At 45.6% G+C, this 18261-nt stretch overlaps 1 pseudogene; it reads right to left on the bottom strand.

Moving 5' to 3' along the window:
• Positions 1-13099: 13099 nt before the first annotated feature.
• Positions 13100-14548, bottom strand: LOC121972254 (annotated as a pseudogene).
• Between the last annotated feature and the right edge of the window lie 3713 nt (positions 14549-18261).

Below are 18261 nucleotides of genomic sequence, written 5' to 3'. Positions count from 1 at the left end.
GGTCAACATCATATTCAAAAAGGCGTTCGATCAACTGCCGAGCTGCTGCCCATGACAACCCCCCTCTATGGGTTTACGGGCAATGAAGTCCTACCGGTCGGACAGATCCGACTGGCTATCTCACTGGGAGAAGAGCCGCTCAGGAGGACGCGGACAGCAAACTTTGTGGTGGTTGACTCTCCCTCATCATACAACGTCATTTTGGGACGACCGGCGCTCAGCGAGTTCCGAGCGGCCGTCTCCACCTTCCACCAGAAGATCAAGTTCCCCGTCGAAGACAAAGTGGGAGAAGTATGGGGAGATCAACTAGCAGCTCGGTGATGCTACGTCGAGATGGTCCGAGCAGAAGTCAATTCCGCTCGGAAGTCGCCACGGATCGAGGTGAACGCTATAACTGAGAAGCCTCCCTCTCTAGTTTATGAAGAAAAAGAGGAAGTACAGATTCACCCGACCCGAACGGAGGCCACAACGTTCGTTGCGTCCGACCTGGAGGCAGGCCAGAAACAGGAAGTGATCAAATGCCTCCGGAGAAACTGTGATGTCTTCGTCTGGTCAACGTACGAGCTGCCCGGGATTTCGCCGAGCATAGCGTAGCACGAGCTACATGTCCGACCAGACGCTCGGCCGGTGAAGCAGAGAAAAAGGGATTTCAGCGCCGAACAGAATGTCATCATCCGGGCGGAAGTTGAGAAGCTTTTGGAGGTCGGCCATATACGCGAGGTTCAGTTCCCGAGCTGGCTGGCGAACGTAGTATTAGTCTCCAAGCCGGGCAACAAGTGGAGAGTGTGCATAGATTTTCGGGATCTCAACAAAGCTTGCCTGAAAGACTTTTATCCTCTGCCGCGAATCGATCAGCTGGTGGACTCCACCGCAGGTTGCGAGCTGATATGTATGCTCGACGCTTACCAAGGCTATCATCAGGTGCCGCTCGCCCGTGAAGATCAAGAAAAAGTCAGCTTCGTTACAGCCGACGGCACCTATTGCTAAAATGTGATGCCGTTCGGATTGAAGAACGTGGGAGCCACATATCAGTGGCTGATGAACAAAGTGTTCAAGGAGCAGATCGGGCGAAATCTGGAAGTATACGTGGACGACATTCTTATCAAGTCCGTCCGAGCGGCCAATCTCTTCGAAGACATGGAGGAAACTTTCCGAACGCTACGGAAATATGGAGTCAAGCTAAACCCCCAGAAGTGTCTTTTCGGAGCAAAAGGAGGGCGTTTCTTGGGTTACATAGTGACTGAGCGGGGTATCGAAGCAAATCCCAGCAACGTGAAAGCTCTACAAGATATGCCGCCTCCAAGAAATCTGAGGGAAGTGCAGCGTTTGACCGGACGGATAACTGCTCTGTCCAGATTCATCTCCAAGACCGCCGACCGGAGCCTGCCCTTTTTCAAAATATTGCGCAAGGCCACTAAATTTCACTGGGATGAAGAATGCGATCGGGCGTTCGAAGAACTGAAGGCATATCTGAATTCTTTGCCTGTGCTAGCCAAGCCAGCCGTAGGTGAGCCTCTTTGTATCTATTTATCTTCAAATGAGCAAGCAGTCGGCTCAGCATTAGTGAGGGCGAGCGGAGAAGAGCCTGTATATTTTCTGAGCCATATTTTAAAGGATGCTGAATCTCGCTACACTGGGCTCGAGAAGTTAGCCTTCGCTCTGGTCCTTGCCGCTCGGCGCCTTCGTCCATACTTCCTGGCGCATACCATCATTGTCAAAACCAATAGCCCGCTCGAACGAGTATTATTGAATCCAGAAGCGTCCGGACGGCTTATTAAGTGGACAACGGAGTTGAGTGAATTCGACATTCAATATCAACCCCGCTCGACAATCAAAGCGCAGTCCTTAGCAGATTTTGTAACTGAGGTGCAGAATTCGGAGCCGGAAGCTATGTGGAAAATATTTGTGGACGGATCATCCACTTGGCTTCGAAGCGGGATTGGACTGCTGCTGCTCTCTCCCCAGGAAGAAAAGATACACTTATCCGTCCGGCTGGATTATAGAGCTACAAACAATGAAGCTGAGTATGAAGCCCTCATAGCCGGTAGGATCATCCGGCTTGCAGGCAGCTCGGCATGTGGGAGCCGGACGGGTGACTATACATTCAGATTTTCAGTTGGCTGCTCAGCAGCTCTCTGGTACTTTTGAGATTAACAACGCTCGGCTCAAACTCTATGCTGAAGCCTTTGAGAAGCTCAGAGCCAATTTCAGAGAGGTCATCATCTAAAAGATACCCAGAGCGGAAAATCAAGCGACCGATGAGTTAGCCAAACTTGCAAGTGCAATAACGCCGTTCGTCACCCAGTCGCCAATCGAACAAGTGTCTTTGGTGGCGCACGTCGACCGGATGGAAGCCCTCACATTCCCAAGTGATTGGAGGACACCCATCATGGAGTTTCTCCGCTCGGGAGCTACGCCATCCGATCACCATGAAGCCCAACTTCTCAAGAGAAGGGCTGGTCGGTTCACACTTATTGGAGATCAACTCTACAAGAAGGCTTTCTCCCGTCCAGACGCGGCGTACATCCTCCAAGAAGTGCACCAAGGATCATGCGGAGGACATCCGGGCGGGCGATCATTGGCTAAAAAGATACTGCTGGCCGGATACTTCTGGCTAACTCTGCAAACAGACGCCGCTCAGACCGTCGCGACGTGCCTTTCTTGCCAGAAGTATCATAATTTCTCACACCGACCGGCAGAAGAAATGAAAGCAGCCACTGTGTCCTGTCCCTTCGACCAATGGGGAATGGATATTGTGGGTCCATTCCCTATGCCGACCGGGCAGCGGAAATTTTTACTAGTGGCTGTCGATTATTTTTCCAAATGGGTGGAGGCCGAGCCGCTAGCCAAGATCACCGAGCAGATGGTCAAGAAGTTTATCTGGCAGAACATCATCTGTCGGTTCAGCATCCCCCGTCGATTTATTTCCGACAACGGGCGGCAGTTCACAGGAAAATTGCTTGAAGATTGGTGCAAAAGCTACGACATCGAACAGCACTTCACGTCCGTGGCATATCCCCAAAGCAATGGTCAAGCCGAAGTAGCCAATCGGGAAATTCTTCACATTTTGCGGGCTCGGCTCGACCATATGGGAGATAGCTGGGTGGATGAAGTGTCAGGCGTCTTATGGGCCATCCGAACGACACCGAAGGAAGGAACTGGAGTCACGCCCTTCCATCTGGTGTATGGCGGCGAAGCGGTTATTCCTGTCGAAGTTGGCGTCGAGTCCGCTCGGATCCAGAATTATGATGATGACAATGCCGAGCGGAGGAACATGGAGTTGGATTTGGTCGAAGAAGAAAGAGCCAAGGCGTCCGTCCGGCTGATGGCGTATCGTCAAAGAATGAAGCAGAGTTACAACTGGCGCGTAATCCCCAGATCATTCCAGGTCGGTGATCTTGTCTGGAAGAAAGTGAAGCCGGTCGGCGACGTCGACAAGCTAGAAGCTCCTTGGGCGGGCCCCTTTAAAATCATCGAAAAGCTGTGCTCGGGCGCTTATTATTTGGAAGATGAAGACGGGCGGCAACTGGATAGGCCATGGAGCGCGAATCATCTCCAGCCTTATCGAGTTGGGTGAAAGGTGCACTGATGTAACTCATTTTTGTATATATTTTGGGCCGCCTATGTACTTGTAATGCAGGAAGCAAAAATGATTAAAGGGCAAATAGCTTCGCCGAACGGCCGCTTCAAAGTTAGCCTTAAAAGGCCGTCGAGCTCCAACGTTAAAAATCGAGAGACGAGCCGGCGTCTATAAACCCTCCGAGCGGAAGACCGTCGAGCTCCGACGTTAAAAATCGAGAGACGAGCCGGCGTCTATAAACCCTCCGAGCGGAAGACCGTCGAGCTCCGACGTTAAAAATCGAGAGACGAGCCGGCGTCTATAAACCCTCCGAGCGGAAGACCGTCGAGCTCCGACGTTAAAAATCGAGAGACGAGCCGGCGTCTATAAACCCTCCGAGCGGAAGACCGTCGAGCTCCGACGTTAAAAATCGAGAGACGAGCCGGTGTCTATAAACCCTCCGAGCGGAAGACCGACGAGCTCCGTCGTTAAAGATCGAGAGCGAGCCGCATCTATAAACCCTCCGGCCGAGCGGAAGACCGTCGAGCTCCGACGTTAAAATCGGCGGAAGACCGTCGAGCTCCGACGTTAAAAATCGAGAGACGAGCCGGCGTCTATAAACCCTCCGAGCGGAAGACTGTCGAGCTCCGACATTAAAAATCGAGAGACGAGCCGGCGTCTATAAACCCTCCGAGCAGAAGACCGTCGAGCTCCGACGATAAAAATCGAGAGACGAGCCGACGTCTATAAACCCGCCGAGCGGAAGGTTGTCAGGCGTTAACGGTAAAATTCGGCGTTAAAAGGCGAGCAACCGGAGTCTATAAATCCTCCGGATGGATAACTTTCTGCAAGGTCCTGCTCGGTTGTAAAGGCCGACCTCTGATCGGGCTTGCCGATAAGGCGAAAATAAAGGCAACTTGTGGCAGAGCGGCTACCTTATAAAATATACTTGGCGTAAGAAAATTAGAACCGAGGCAAAAGTTGAAGATTTGATGCTGGTCGAACAAACAAATGACAAAAGAAGAGGATTCGTTTGCGCAGAACAGAGGACCGACAAAATTTATAATATTCATCTTGAACGGCAGGCATACAAAAGATTACACACTTAGAGAAATTACATAAACCCCTCATTCACTATCATCAAAGTTAAAGAGAGAGTCGGGGATGGAGCCCATCATGGCCGCCAAATCTTCGGGGGGGGACGGACAGCTCGGCAGGTATGTGGCCTTTGGTCTTCAGATATTCCACTGCCACTTTGATCGCCTCTTCAAAAGTTAAGGATAGCTTGTCGCTAAACCTTTCACCAAATTCATCCGAGCGGACGAATGCTTTACGCACCTCCGCCGACCGACCAGGCTCCCCGTCCTGATATTCTTTAAAAGTAGCTTTAGAAGCGTCGAGGGCAGCTTGAAGATCTTTCCGGGCCCCTTCCGCTTTAGCTTGGTCGGCCAAACGACCCTCCCGTTCAGTCTTGAGCAGGGCGTCTAATTCCTTCACTCTCTGCTCTAGCCCCCGGTTCTCTACCTTCATCATATCCATGTCTTTGATGGCTTTAAGTTTCCGAGTGGTCGCGGTCTTTATTTCCTTGTCCCGCTGCTTGACCAAAGCTTCGAGTCGAGCCACCTCACTCGACAGATCGGAGGACTTACCCCGCTTGGCTTCCAGCAGTTTTTTGGCCTTCTCCAGAGCGGCCGTTGACTGTCTGCTTTCTCCCGCGGCTCTGAGCTTTTTCAGCTCGTCCTCCAGTTCGGCTAGGCAATTGCTGATAGCAATCTGCTCCACCCAATTCTGCAAATGGACAGGAGCAAGTTAGAAACTAAATCCAAATAACTAACAAGGCAAAGAACATACCCCGGTCGCCTGTTGAAGATTGCTGTCGCCTAGCTGACTGGGAGTCATCATTGTAATTCGGAGCCGAGCATCCTCCCAGGCTTTAGCAAGAGGACCCGTGAGGGTGATCTGCTGCTCGGGGACTACTGGCCGATCAGCAGCCGCCATATATTCCTCCGACGGAAGGCGTAGAATAGTTTTTATCAATCTCGGGCCGCTCGGATCACCCTGTGGCGCAGCTGCTTTACCGAACGGCTCACCACTTGCGGAAGGAAGGTCGCCCAATAGCCTAAGGCGACGCATGGTTCGCGGAGGACTGGCGGGCGGCACCTCAGAGGTAGCCCTTGGAGAGCCGCGCGGCGTGGGGGTATTCTCTATAGAGACCGTCCCGGACAGCACTGGAGCTTCATCGCCCCGCCCGGACTGTGGTTCATCAGATGGAGTTGGTTGAGAGGCTGGTTCTGGCCGTCTTCGCTTCCGAGTTGCCAGGGGAGCTTCGTCAACCGAACGACCCTCTACCCCGACCTGAGTAGAAGGCTCTACATCGCCTGCAGCCTCATCGAGAGAGGCAGAAGCGTCTAAGGCTTCGGGGACACTCGGAGTTCCCTCATCCTCGCCGCTGGCCGGACCAGCTGAGTCCAAGCTCCGCTCGGCGATCTCCCTATTCTTGGCCGCCTAGATCTCAGCGGCTCGCAGTTTCAGCCGCTCGGTAGCCTTTGCGCACCACATAACTTCGGTTGCAGAAACAAAGAATAAATCAGTTAGAACAAAAGAAACGGGAAGATAAGAGAACTTACTCATGCTGCAAGGCAGATCGGCTGGGATAGAAGACAAGCCGAATATATACAGTACTCCCGGAAGGAGCAGCTTGTCTATGTGATAGCGCTGGCCGACTAGCCGGTCGGCTACATGAAGGTAGGCTGGATCGCCCCTAAACTTGCCGAGCTCTGGTTGCGCTGGCATCACCGTCTGCCACTTGATTTGGAAGGCCGATGGCTCGGGAAAGCGCATATAGAAAAAATGCTCCTTCCAGTGTTTGTTGGAGCTCGGCATATTATCAAAAAGGACGAAACATATCCTAGATTGGAAAACAAAAGTACCCCACTCGGCTTGCTTAGGGTAGTAGAAGTAGTAGAACACTTTGGGGTCCAACGGGATGTTGTTCAGCTTAAACAGAACTACCACCCCGCTCAGCAGCCTGATTGAATTCGGAACTAGCTGGCCGAGCGAGATGTGAAAGTAATTGCAAACTTGCAATAAAAACTTGTGGGGTGGAAAGCGTAGCCCGGCCAAAAATTGATCTCGAAAGAAAAGAACGGTGCCGGGCGGCGGTTCATGAGGCCGGTCGGCGGGAGTGGCTAATACTATGTGGTGGTTGGCAGGGATTTCATAGGTCCGAGCGAGGCGCAGTGCGTCCTCCTCGTCAAACTGACTCTCCATGGTCATGTACCAAAGACCAGGAGCGCTGGTGGTCGATTGGGAAGTACTGGTCATGGTCGAAAGTAAAAAAGAAATGTGGGACAAAAAGGAATGGGAAATAAAACAAAGAATGAAGGTGGCAGAATGAAAGAGGCAACCGACAGAAAGAAAAGGGAGGAGAAAGCGAGGAGAAGAAAGGCTTACGAGCAAAAGGATGGTTGCAAGGCGCCTCGGGGTCGTCGGAGAGTGGAGAAGCGAGGTCGCCGGAGAAGAAAGAGCAGCGGGGCGTCGGGGAGCGATAAAGAAGAAATACGACGGAGGAGAGAGGTCCTGAGCTTTATAATGTCGGCTTCGAGCAGCCTCCACCGTCCGATTCAGGTCGTAAAGAACGAGGCCATCATCCAGCCGTTCATTTCAAACGGCAGCTGTCCCATCGGACGTAACGCCACCACCATACGCTGACAGAAGCGAGATCGCCACGTGTCAGCAGGACACGGGTCGCATTTAATGAGCGCCCTTTACCGCGCGCAGCGCACGTGATTGGCAGTAGGGGAGAGGATTCTGCATGGATTCCAAGGGAGTACAAGGCACAGACAAGACACCGCCGAACGGATGTGCATCCCTAAGCCTGGTCGAGCGGACTAATGCAGTGGTCGTTACTTAGTCTGATCGGCAGTCCAGTCAGTCGGACTTCGCCTCCTTCGACTAGACTTGAGGGGGAGGCGAGTGATCCGGCGGTTAGAACAGGGGACCCCCATTTTGAGGGGTCAACGCCACGTGGAAGTCAAAGGTCCAGGTAGCCGACCGGAGAAGGGCGGACCGGTCGGCCGACCGGAGAAGGATGGGCCGACCTCCCGGCCGGTTGATCGGTGAATAACCGATGGCAAAAGGTGCCCCGACAGGGGTCGGGGTTCCGGCGCTCGATTGAACAGTAACGAAAGGCCGAGCGGAAGTCATGCTCAGCCGTAGACATAAGGTAACATACTGCTAGCAGTCCCCACATAGCACCTTACCGAGGATCTCCCTAGCATACCGATGCATACGGAGGGCCGGACGTGAGGTGAGTGCCGGCCGGCCAGACGTGAGATGAGTGCCGGTTGACCGGACGGGAGATGAGTGCCGGCCGGCCGGACGGGAGATGAGTGCCGGCCGGCCGGACGCCCCGGCATGTGTTAGAGTGTATACTAAAAGCCTAGCTTTTGGTATAAACATTTATTTAGAAATAAGAATCACATTGGTCAAATGTCTACATTTGTGATAAATGTAGTTGTTCAATTAATTTATATTGTAGATAACATGGTGTGTGGTGTCACACACAGAAGATCATGTTATCAGTACCTTATAAATTATAAACAGTAGCTCACGACCATGATGGAAAGGAACAAACCATTGGAATGTCGTAGTGTAATTAGGTGTTAATTTATCTTAACTATATAATTACACTAGTACACTAAGAGTGTATTGAGTAGGACCATTAGAAGTCGTTTCTTTTATACTGACTTTATAAAGGAACAAAGACCTCAGTTATTATAGAAGTGTGTGCTCTTAATCCTAATATAATAACAAGCACATATATTTGATATTTATTTCTTTAATTTATCAATGGGTGAGATTTAGTTCGATGAATCAATAAGCCCGATAAGTTGGGAAATGATATCACTTATAGTGTGTGTTGTTGATTATAGAAGGAAACTGTGTCCTAGTAATCTAGGTTGAGAATGCCCCCAAGAGGAGCTCATAAGGATTGTCATGTTAAACCCTGCAGGTGGACTTAGTTCGACATGACAATGAAGTTGAGTGGTACTACTCTTGGAGCTAGATATTAATTAAGTGAGTTGTCAGTAACTTACTTAATTAGTGGACATTTGTTATCTTAAACACAGGGAGACTAACACACTCATAATAAGAAGGAGCCCAAAATGTAATTTGGGATTGGTGCGGTAGTTCAATAATAGTTCTTTAGTGGAATGAATTATTATTGATGAAATTAAGTTGTGTGTTTGGGGCGAACATGGGATGCTTAATTTCATCGGGAGACTAAAACCAATTCCTCCTCTCGGTCCCTATCGTAGCCTCTAGTATATAGAGATTTATACCCACCGCATACCCACCTTCTTACCCATCCAATGGGGCCGGCCAAGCTAGCTTGGAACCCAAGCTAGGGCCGGCCAAGACCAAGTGGATGAGCCATGTAGGTGGCCGGCCAAAGCTTGGGTCCCAAGCTTAGGTGGCCGACCACTAGAATATTAAAAAGGATTTTTATTAAAATTATTTCTTATGTGGATATCATGTTTTTAAAAGAGAGTTTAAAAATTAAAAATTTCCTTTTATAGTTTTCTTCAAAAGATTAAGAAAAGAGATTAATCTCTTTCCTTATTTGTAGTTTAAAAGGATGGTTTTAATTTTTGGTAAAAACTTTCCTTATTTGTAAATCATCTACATGTTTAAAAGAGAGTTTAAAATTTAAAATCTTTCTTTATTTGTTGATTAAAGGAGGATTTTAAATTTTAAGAAAACTTTCCTTTTTAATCATGTTCATGATTTAAAAGAAAGTTTAAAAATTAATAATTCTCTTTTATTAGTTTCTACAAAAGATTGAGAAATGATTTGATATCTTTCCTTATTTGTAGATTAAAAGAGATTTTAATTTTTAGAGATAACTTTCTTTTTATCCACATGTTTAAAAGAAAGATTTTAATTTATTAAATTTCCTTTTTATAAACCAATCATGAAGGGATTAAATTATTGGAGAAATTTTATAAATTTCTGGAGATAAATTAGGAAGTTTTAATTAATTAAAACTCTCCTTGTTTGTAGCTTTTATGTGGCCGGCCAAATAAAATTGAGAAAGAAAATTATTTTAATTAAATAATTTTTCCTTTTCAATGGAAAAAGAATTAAGGAAATTTTTATTAAATTTTCCTTATTTGCCAGGATCAAGGATTATAAAAGAGGGGGTAGAGGAGGCTTCAAGGCTAACGACTCTATTCTATTTTTCTCCCTCTTTTCCTTGGTGGTGTGGCCGGCCCTATTTCTCTCCTCTCCTCTTGTTGGCCGAAACTTATCTCTTGGTGGAGCTTTTGTTAGTGGCCGGATCAAGGAAGGAGAAGAAGGAGAGAAAGCAAGCCTCGTTTCTAGCATCCCTTGGAGCATGGTGGTGGTGGCCGAACCTCTTCATCCTAGAAGATGTTTTGATGGCCGAAACTTGCAAGGAAGAAGAAAGTGATTGGTGGTTTCTCATCTCGGAAGAACGTTGCCCACACAACATCCGAGGTTAGAAGAGGAATACGGTAGAAGATCAAGAGGTCTTTCTAAAAGGTATAACTAGTAATTTTTCTTTCCGCATCATACTAGTTATTTTTGGAAATAATACCAAATACAAGAGGCATGCGATTCTAGTATTTCGAATATGTTTTTCGATGTTGTGTTCTTTTGTTTTTTTTCCCTTGTGATTTGATTGTTCTTTTCGGTTAACCTAAAGTTATTTTAGGAAATTAAATATTAGCTTTCCATAAAAGGTTTTGTCTAGTCGGTGGTGGTTGCTCCCATATCCAAGAAGGCCATGTGCATCGCCACGTCAGTACTGGGAACCAATTATGGAAATTAATATTTAATGGAATTAATAACTTAAGGTGATTTGGGTCGAACGTGTTAAGTTCCGCAGGAGACCCAAGTCAAAACCTAAAAGAACGAATATATTAAGTTTTGGATCAAACGTGTTAAGTTCCGCAGGCGATCCAAAATTTAATTTAAAAGAACACATGGTAGCTAGGAAAAGGTTCAGACCTTTGTACAAAATTTTTGTACGGTGGAACCTCTAGGTTTTCCGAGTAGCAACCAACAGCATGGAGTAGGGAGAGAAGGACAAGGAACATCTTATGACAGCTGTCAAGTCCTATGACTAGGCCATACTCCAAATCTGGCGGCAAGGTGTTCTGCTGTCCCATCGAAGATGTGCCTGGACTGTAGCAGTATGGTGTCAGGTAAGCTTTCTGACAAACACATACCGAGGTATGGGCTAAGGACACGTATGTGCCTCGGTAGGTGTGCGTGAGCCCTTTCACCGCTCTATATAAGGAGCCTTATACTTCACCGGAGGTACGCGATATATAATTTTTGGAGCCACTTCTTCACTGTTAGCTTGCCTGACTTGAGCGTCGGAGGGTCGCCGCCGGGAACTCCTTCCCGGCCCGACTTCTGTGCAGGTCCGTCGGAAGTTCGTGCGACCCGTCGGAGATCTACATCAGCGACTCGGAGAGCGCCACGTGCCCAGCGTCCGTTGATTCAGCTTTCGGACAGGATCAGGGATAATGTTATAATTTATAATGTAATAAATTTTATGATATAATGTAATGTAAAATTACTACGTTTGATTTGATAATGTAATGTATATAATTTTTTATTACAAGGATGATCATATTCTTTTGTTTAGTGTCCATTATTTTTTATAAGTAATATAATTTATATTATTAAAAATGATAAAAAATATCTCACGACTTTTGCCAGAGACAACGGTCAGTGGCGGTCGCCACACCTCTGCCGAATGCGGTGGCTAGCGATGGTGGCCAGTGGCTAGCGGCGATAGTCGACAATGCTCGGAGGTGGCGACATCGACATTGGCAACCGATGACCAGCAACCAGCGGGGGGTGGTCCACAGCGGAGCTTGGAGGCGGCGACCGATGACCGATGACGATGTCCCACGACGCCCGAAGGTGGCGGCCGGTGAGGCAGCACTCGAAGGAGGCAGCCGGCAAAAACGACACCGGTGACCAGTTGATATCGAAAATGGATTAGGGATATATTTGACATTTAAATTTTAGTTAAATTGTGACCTCGTAATGTAATCAAATTAGATGATGTTGGTCTTGTAATACAGATTATAAAATTTTATTACCTTTTGTAATCTAAATTACATTACATTACATTACAGCTTTAAAACTGTACCAAACAAGTAATCAATATTGTAATGCAATCTTGATTACATTATAAGGCGGATTACCTCCTACTAAACGTAGCTTTAATGCATCTACTATATAAAGAACAAGTGTTAATTTCTTCACTACGAACACACAAAAAAACACTTTGTCCGTAGTGTCAGCCCCATGGCCATTATGTCATAGATATTATGCGCTTATCATCTGTGCTACGTCATAGGATGTTAATTTCTTCATTAAAAAAAAAGATAAATCCATTACCTTAACAACCCCCTAATACCGGCCTCACGTATATAGAGGGAGATACATATGCGTTGGGTGCATGGTGGGGGTTTGTCATCAATTCCGGAGAATGGACCCTTGGTCATTACACTAAAGATGACATGCCTCCACCGTCTGAATTTCTTTACTAAAATAGATCTGCTACCTTATCGATCCTCTAGTATTGGCCCTATCGATATCGAGAGAGGTAAATGCATATAGACATTAGGTGCATGGTGGGATAAATCTCAAGTCGTTAGTTTCTGAGAATTGACCCCTAACCATTATGTTAGAGATGTTATGCGCCCAACGTATATGCTACGCCCTAAAAAAAATATAGATCTTCTACATTAACGACCTCCTAATGTTGATCCCATGGATATGAAGAGATGTAAATACACGTACACAGACGTTAGGCACATAGTGGGGTAAATCTCAGGTCGTAAGTTCCTAAGAATCGACCCCTAGCCATTACGCCAGAGATATTATACACCCACCGTCTGCTCTACACCCTAAAAAAAATATAGATTCGCTACATTAACGACCCCTAGTGTCGACCCAACGGATATGGAGGGATGTAAATACAGGTACATAGATGTTAGGCACATGGTGGAATCAGTTCCTGAGAATCGACCACTGGCCATTATGTCAGAGACATCATGCACTCATCATTTGCACTACGCCCTAAATTGCAAAAGGCGAAATCGCTCGCCCCCAGCGCCCTCGCTGCACCCAACCCAAGGCCATCACGAGGGAGGTAAATCACGATAACCGAGAGAGCAAGTGGTGGGTGGGGTGAGGTACACAGGGTCCGGAGATTTACGCCCCGACATCCTTGTGGTTCGACCCCGCGTTCTTAGCTGCAAACGTAATCACCATTTGCCATTAGCTGTGCTACGCCCTAAAGCACATATGGATGATTGACTTGGTTATCTTAAAACTAAATTTTGCTTATCAGAGAAAAAGGTGATATTGTTCATCTCAAATAATCTAGTATCATCGGTCCCATGGTAAGATAAAGATAGATAAATTACGGGGTATGAGTAGGTTAATAATAGTAAAGACTTAGTGATTAATCTTTCACAAAGCTGTAGTTTACACTTGGTTCTCTCTATCAGTATTAACTTGGGATGCATTAGTAGCCTTTGCTTCAGCACACGCCTTGCGGACTTCCTTGTTCTTCCCCCACAAGAGCGAGTATAGCCCAGCAATCACCAGAACCGACCCTAATACACTGCCAATTATTACAGTCCCTAACCAAGCTTTTAGCTCTGCTTTCAGAATTTAATTACAAAACAAAATATATTAATCTAGCAAATTAAGTACCTTCCAAGGGAGATTACTTCATGGAGGAAAGCGAAGTCGATGACTGCTGCTGCAATCTGAATGAGAGGAGTGAATGCAGCAGTGAAGACAGGCCCTCTCTGCCCCACGCACCATGACATGCCCAAAAACCCCAATCCAGAACCCACTGCCCCCTACAGAATGATCAGTGCAATGTTTGATCGATCCTAAATGCCCACGTTAACATATGAAATCAGGGGGGCAAACAGGTGCTCACTGAATAAATTACAGTAGCAATCTCCAGCTTCTTCTTCAAAACCCACATGCGTGGCACCCCTCTGCGTGGCTAAGCTCAAGACCGCATCCTGCAGGAAGCTTAGGAAGAACACAATCGCAGTGCATGAATACAGATGCGGGTACTTTTTGCTAACTCTCAACTGCAACGGGAACCACGCCGACCAACTCACGCAGCCAGCAAGAAGTGCCATCAAACCCATCAACCATTTCCTCGAGCTATGCTCTGTTTCGACCCCCATTGTTGATGTATTGATGCTCTTGTTCAACGCCACGCCCTTGTAGAGTATCAGCACCAGCACGCCAATGAAGCAAACTATGGTGCCGAGTGCCTTCGCCACCCCCTCCTTGGTCTTCGTTCTCACAACCTCCATCCTTCAAGTATATATGAGCAGATTACGAAACTAAGCGACGTAGAGGAAAGAAAATGTTATAGTAAACGAGGAGGATGACCTCAAGGCTAAGGCAAGTAGGAAGGTGCAAACAGGGGAAATGTTGAGGAAGGCGCAAGAAAATGTTGCAGTGGTGTAATCCAAACCAATGTAAAAGAGGTACTGAGTTAATGCTGCCCTGCATGCAGAATTAAACAACATCTATTGATATTTCATTCAACTTGATTCAAAGAGGAAGTTTGTTGATTGCTGACCCAAAACAATGCACTAAAGAAGAGATAGACAAAGATTTCCAGTGTCAATTTCGACCTTGTCTTCCTGCCATTAGTTAATATGGTTCAAGAGCTGCTTCTCATGAATTTATGAAGTTAGTACATATGAGCTTAAAATTGCACCACCTCTCGTGGAAGAAGGCAATAGGAGCCATGAAGAGAGTGGCTACTAAATGTCTGAGAGTGATGAAGACGAGCCTGTTCATGCCCTCCTGTATCTCCTTCTTGATCATGATGTTCATCACTGCTAGGGCCATGCCCACTGCGAGCATCGTCAGCACTGGTTTACAGTTCCACTCCATCAACGGGTATTGCTGCAATGGATGCCATGGATGAGCACCGCTCCGGAATATTTATCGTGGTGCAACACTTAATAAATTCCTCCACCAAAGTGGCCGACACTGTTCTGCTTAGTGATGACATAAAAGAAATACTGACATCACAGATGAATTTTAATTATTGTTATTATTATTGATGCGGTGATAAAATGACCCACCAAGTGGGGGCCAAATATAGATATAGCAGTCGGCATAGAAGTTAAAGTCCAGGCAGTTAACGTAGTCAACAGTGGTCAATGGTCCATCCAAGTTGGCCGAGCGAAAATCGACTCCATCCATCGATCGGACCTGAAGTGTTCGATCTGCCAAGCGGCTTGTCTCAGCGGATCACCCGTCTAGCCAGGAGCACTACGACAAGAATATCAAACGTTTATTACGGATCAAAGGAACGCTAAAGTGACCGGAGCTCTGGTCCGATTGAGCGGAAACAATCAACTGAGCTAAGGGATTACGGAGAAGAACGGTTGAGGTCGACCAGGCAGGAATCCCGTCCGATCGGCTTCTCCATTGGGCCAAATAGTGGAACCACTCTCATATTTCTTAATATCCTTTTGGGAGATAATGCCACTGACAACAAGACATAGTTAACAAGTGGATTGTACGACGGAAGATTCTACTGTCTTGTCAGGGATTTACATGCCCTATTAAGGTATGGTGTCAGAGACATTTTTCTATGTCCTTTTATAGGATAGTTTGGAGAACGTGCCCACGCCTTCAGGAGTGTGCATGTCGTCCACTGTAGTACTATATAAAGGGGGATCCATGCACCAACGGAGATATGTGTTGTTCACTATTCATGCTCGTGCTTTCACTGTTACTCCGCTTTCTTCTACTATTCCAGTGACTGACTTGAGCGTTGGAGGGCCAACGCTGGGGACCTCTTCCCTGACCCAGCACTGGCGTTTCTTGTATTACAGAGCAGAACAGAGTCTACACACGGTCAACTAAGAAGTCACATCCCCAGCCAACCTTCTTCACGATTTTCGGATAGGATTAATTATCAAAGATTTTTCTGGCCACGTGTCTAGCCAGCAGTCTCAGCCTCATGTCTAGTGGGCATCATGTCTAGTGGGCTCAGCAACCCACTTTGGCCTCCTCAACACTCTCTCCAGTGTTCCCAAGTCATTGGTGATCTTCGGTGTTCCCGAGTCTTTGTGCTTGAGCTTCTTCTCTCTAGAATCTAACTCCTCTTTGGCGTCACTGTGCCCTAGCTCTTTGTCGTTCGTGAGCAGTCCTTTGAGAAAATTCTATCTGCTCCTCTCCGTGGCAAGGTAAAGCTTTGGTACTCTCAGGTCATGCATGCTTGTGAGGCTAAATCCAACCTCACGTTGTACTCGTTAGGTCGGCTTTGCTTTTAAGGTTGTTGTGCTTGCGAGCCCACTATGCTTGTGAGCCCGCTATATTGTTTTGCTAATATTATATGTATATTTCATGTATGTTTAGATTTTTAGAACAATATTGTTGTGCTAAGTTTTCATATATATATTATTTTGATTATCCAACTATAATTTTCCATTGTCATACATGCTAATTGTGATGAGACCTAAAAGGAACTCATTCTTCTAATCCAATCATAGGAGAACCTCTTACAAGATACTAAGGTTTCTAACATTTACCTTAAAAAAGATAATTACTTTCATAAGACCTAAATGATTTAAATATAATCATGATTAGTTTGACATGATTAACCATGTTGAAAATTTTATTGTCATTAGGATACAATATTTATGAACAAGACTTGCATGTGTACGTGCAGCGGAGGCCGGTAAGAGGGGGGTGAATTGCCTAAAAAATAAAAAACTATACCTTCCTCGTGCTTTCAACTCAAAAATACAATAGCAATAATAAAATAACTGAAATAAAGAAACAGAAATAAAACATAGACTCAACAGTTAACCTGGTTACAACCAAGAAGGTTGTTAATCCAGGGCGATGAAAAGCGCACTAGAAAAAGTCTCCTTTACTGAAGGCAGAGAAGCCTTTTACACTCTAACAGCTCAGAAGTATTGCTAGGAAATGATTACAAAGTTGATTGAACAATTGATGAATAATTCCTAGGTCTAGGGGTCCTTTTATAGGCCCTGGAAATTCTATCTTGGATGTCCAAGGCGCCTCCAACAGAGGTCCAAGGTACCTCCATCGAGTAGGCGGATAAAACTTTATCCGAAACGCAAACAGTCACATTTGAACTGTTGAAGGCGCCTTCATCAAGTCATGAAAGCGCCTTCATGTTAAGGGCGCCTTCATGCTTCATGAAGGCACCTTCAAGTTGGTTTTCCAGCTTTTGCTTCTTTTCCAATTCCTTTGCTTTGGCTTCCGATGCTCAGATAGCTTGGGTGATTCGGCCAACCAAAATAGGGCTCACCCAAATCTAATTTTCGGCCTTCTCCTTGAGCAGTCTTCCTCCCCGGCTTAACATCCCTCGAACGTCGCTTCCGATGCTCAGATAGCTTGGGTGATTCGGCCAACCGAAATAGGGCTCACCCAAATCCAATTTTCGGCCTTCTCCTTGAGCAGCCTTCCTCCCCGGCTTAACATCCCTCGAACGTCGCGCACGTTCTTCTCACCCCCCGGTGTACTCTTCCGCAGCTCTCTCGTCCTTCGGACGCACCGAGCCCGTCAGCTCCCTTCCCGTGCCATCCTTCTCGCCAGCTGCGTCTTCCGCTCAACTTCCTGCGCTCCTAAACTCCTGCACACTTAGACGCAGGGATCAAATACAAAGCAGGACCTAACCAACTTGGTTGATCACATCAAAACAACCACGGGGTCTAACAATCTCCCCCTTTTTGATGTGCATCAACACAAGTATAGGTTATGGTAAAAATAGACAAACAGTAATTTAAAATAAATTACTAAACTAACATTTTTAAGCATAAATTTGCAATTAAAATAAATTACAACTATTTAATTAAGAGTTTAAACAGAATTTTTCAAAAATATTTTTAAAACTCAGAAAAAAAAATTCTCTCCCCCTAAACTTGTACATTTCTCTCCCCCTTTGATCACAGCAAAAAACGGGGTAATAATAAGAGAATATGATATTTATTTTAAAAAATATTTAGCAAATTCTTAAGTTAGAAAATTTTCTTAGCAAAATAAATTTTTAGAATTTTTCAAAAAAAAATTCTAACTAAAATGAATTTTTTTAATTTTAAAAAAAATTCTAAGTTAAATGACTTTTCAGAATTTACTAGAAAAAATTTCTAAGTAAAATGAACTTTGAAGATTTTCAAAGACAATATTTGAAAATTTTTCAAAGCATTATTTAATTCTAGTTTAATGCTTTTTCAGAAAGTTAATTAAATATTTTATTTCAATATTTCAGCTTCCAAGTCGTGACGAGGCACTAGGCCTTCTTGATTATTAGAGCAACAACCACTTTCTTAGACAAAATCTCATAGAGAAATTTTAACGTTTAATTTTCTTGCTGGAAGCTTTAATAGTAAAAGAAATTTAGTCTAATAAAGCTTTTGGAACCCAATAGAGGTTCCTTCCTACTGGATTAATTAGAAACTTAGGGGGTATATAATTCTTGGGAATTTTCCTAAGTTGACCTTGATGATGTTTAACATACCAGTTTAATTTTCCATAAATCCTAAGTTTTGACTTTTGAAAAACATTTATTTTAAATCATGCATCAGTTTTCAAATTTTCAATTTCTAATTTTAAATTATCAT

Source organism: Zingiber officinale, chromosome 4A (assembly GCF_018446385.1).
Source record: "Zingiber officinale cultivar Zhangliang chromosome 4A, Zo_v1.1, whole genome shotgun sequence".
NCBI lineage: Eukaryota > Viridiplantae > Streptophyta > Magnoliopsida > Zingiberales > Zingiberaceae > Zingiber > Zingiber officinale.
The sequence above is the reverse complement of the archived record's forward strand: the minus strand, read 5'-3'. Positions and strand labels throughout refer to the sequence as shown.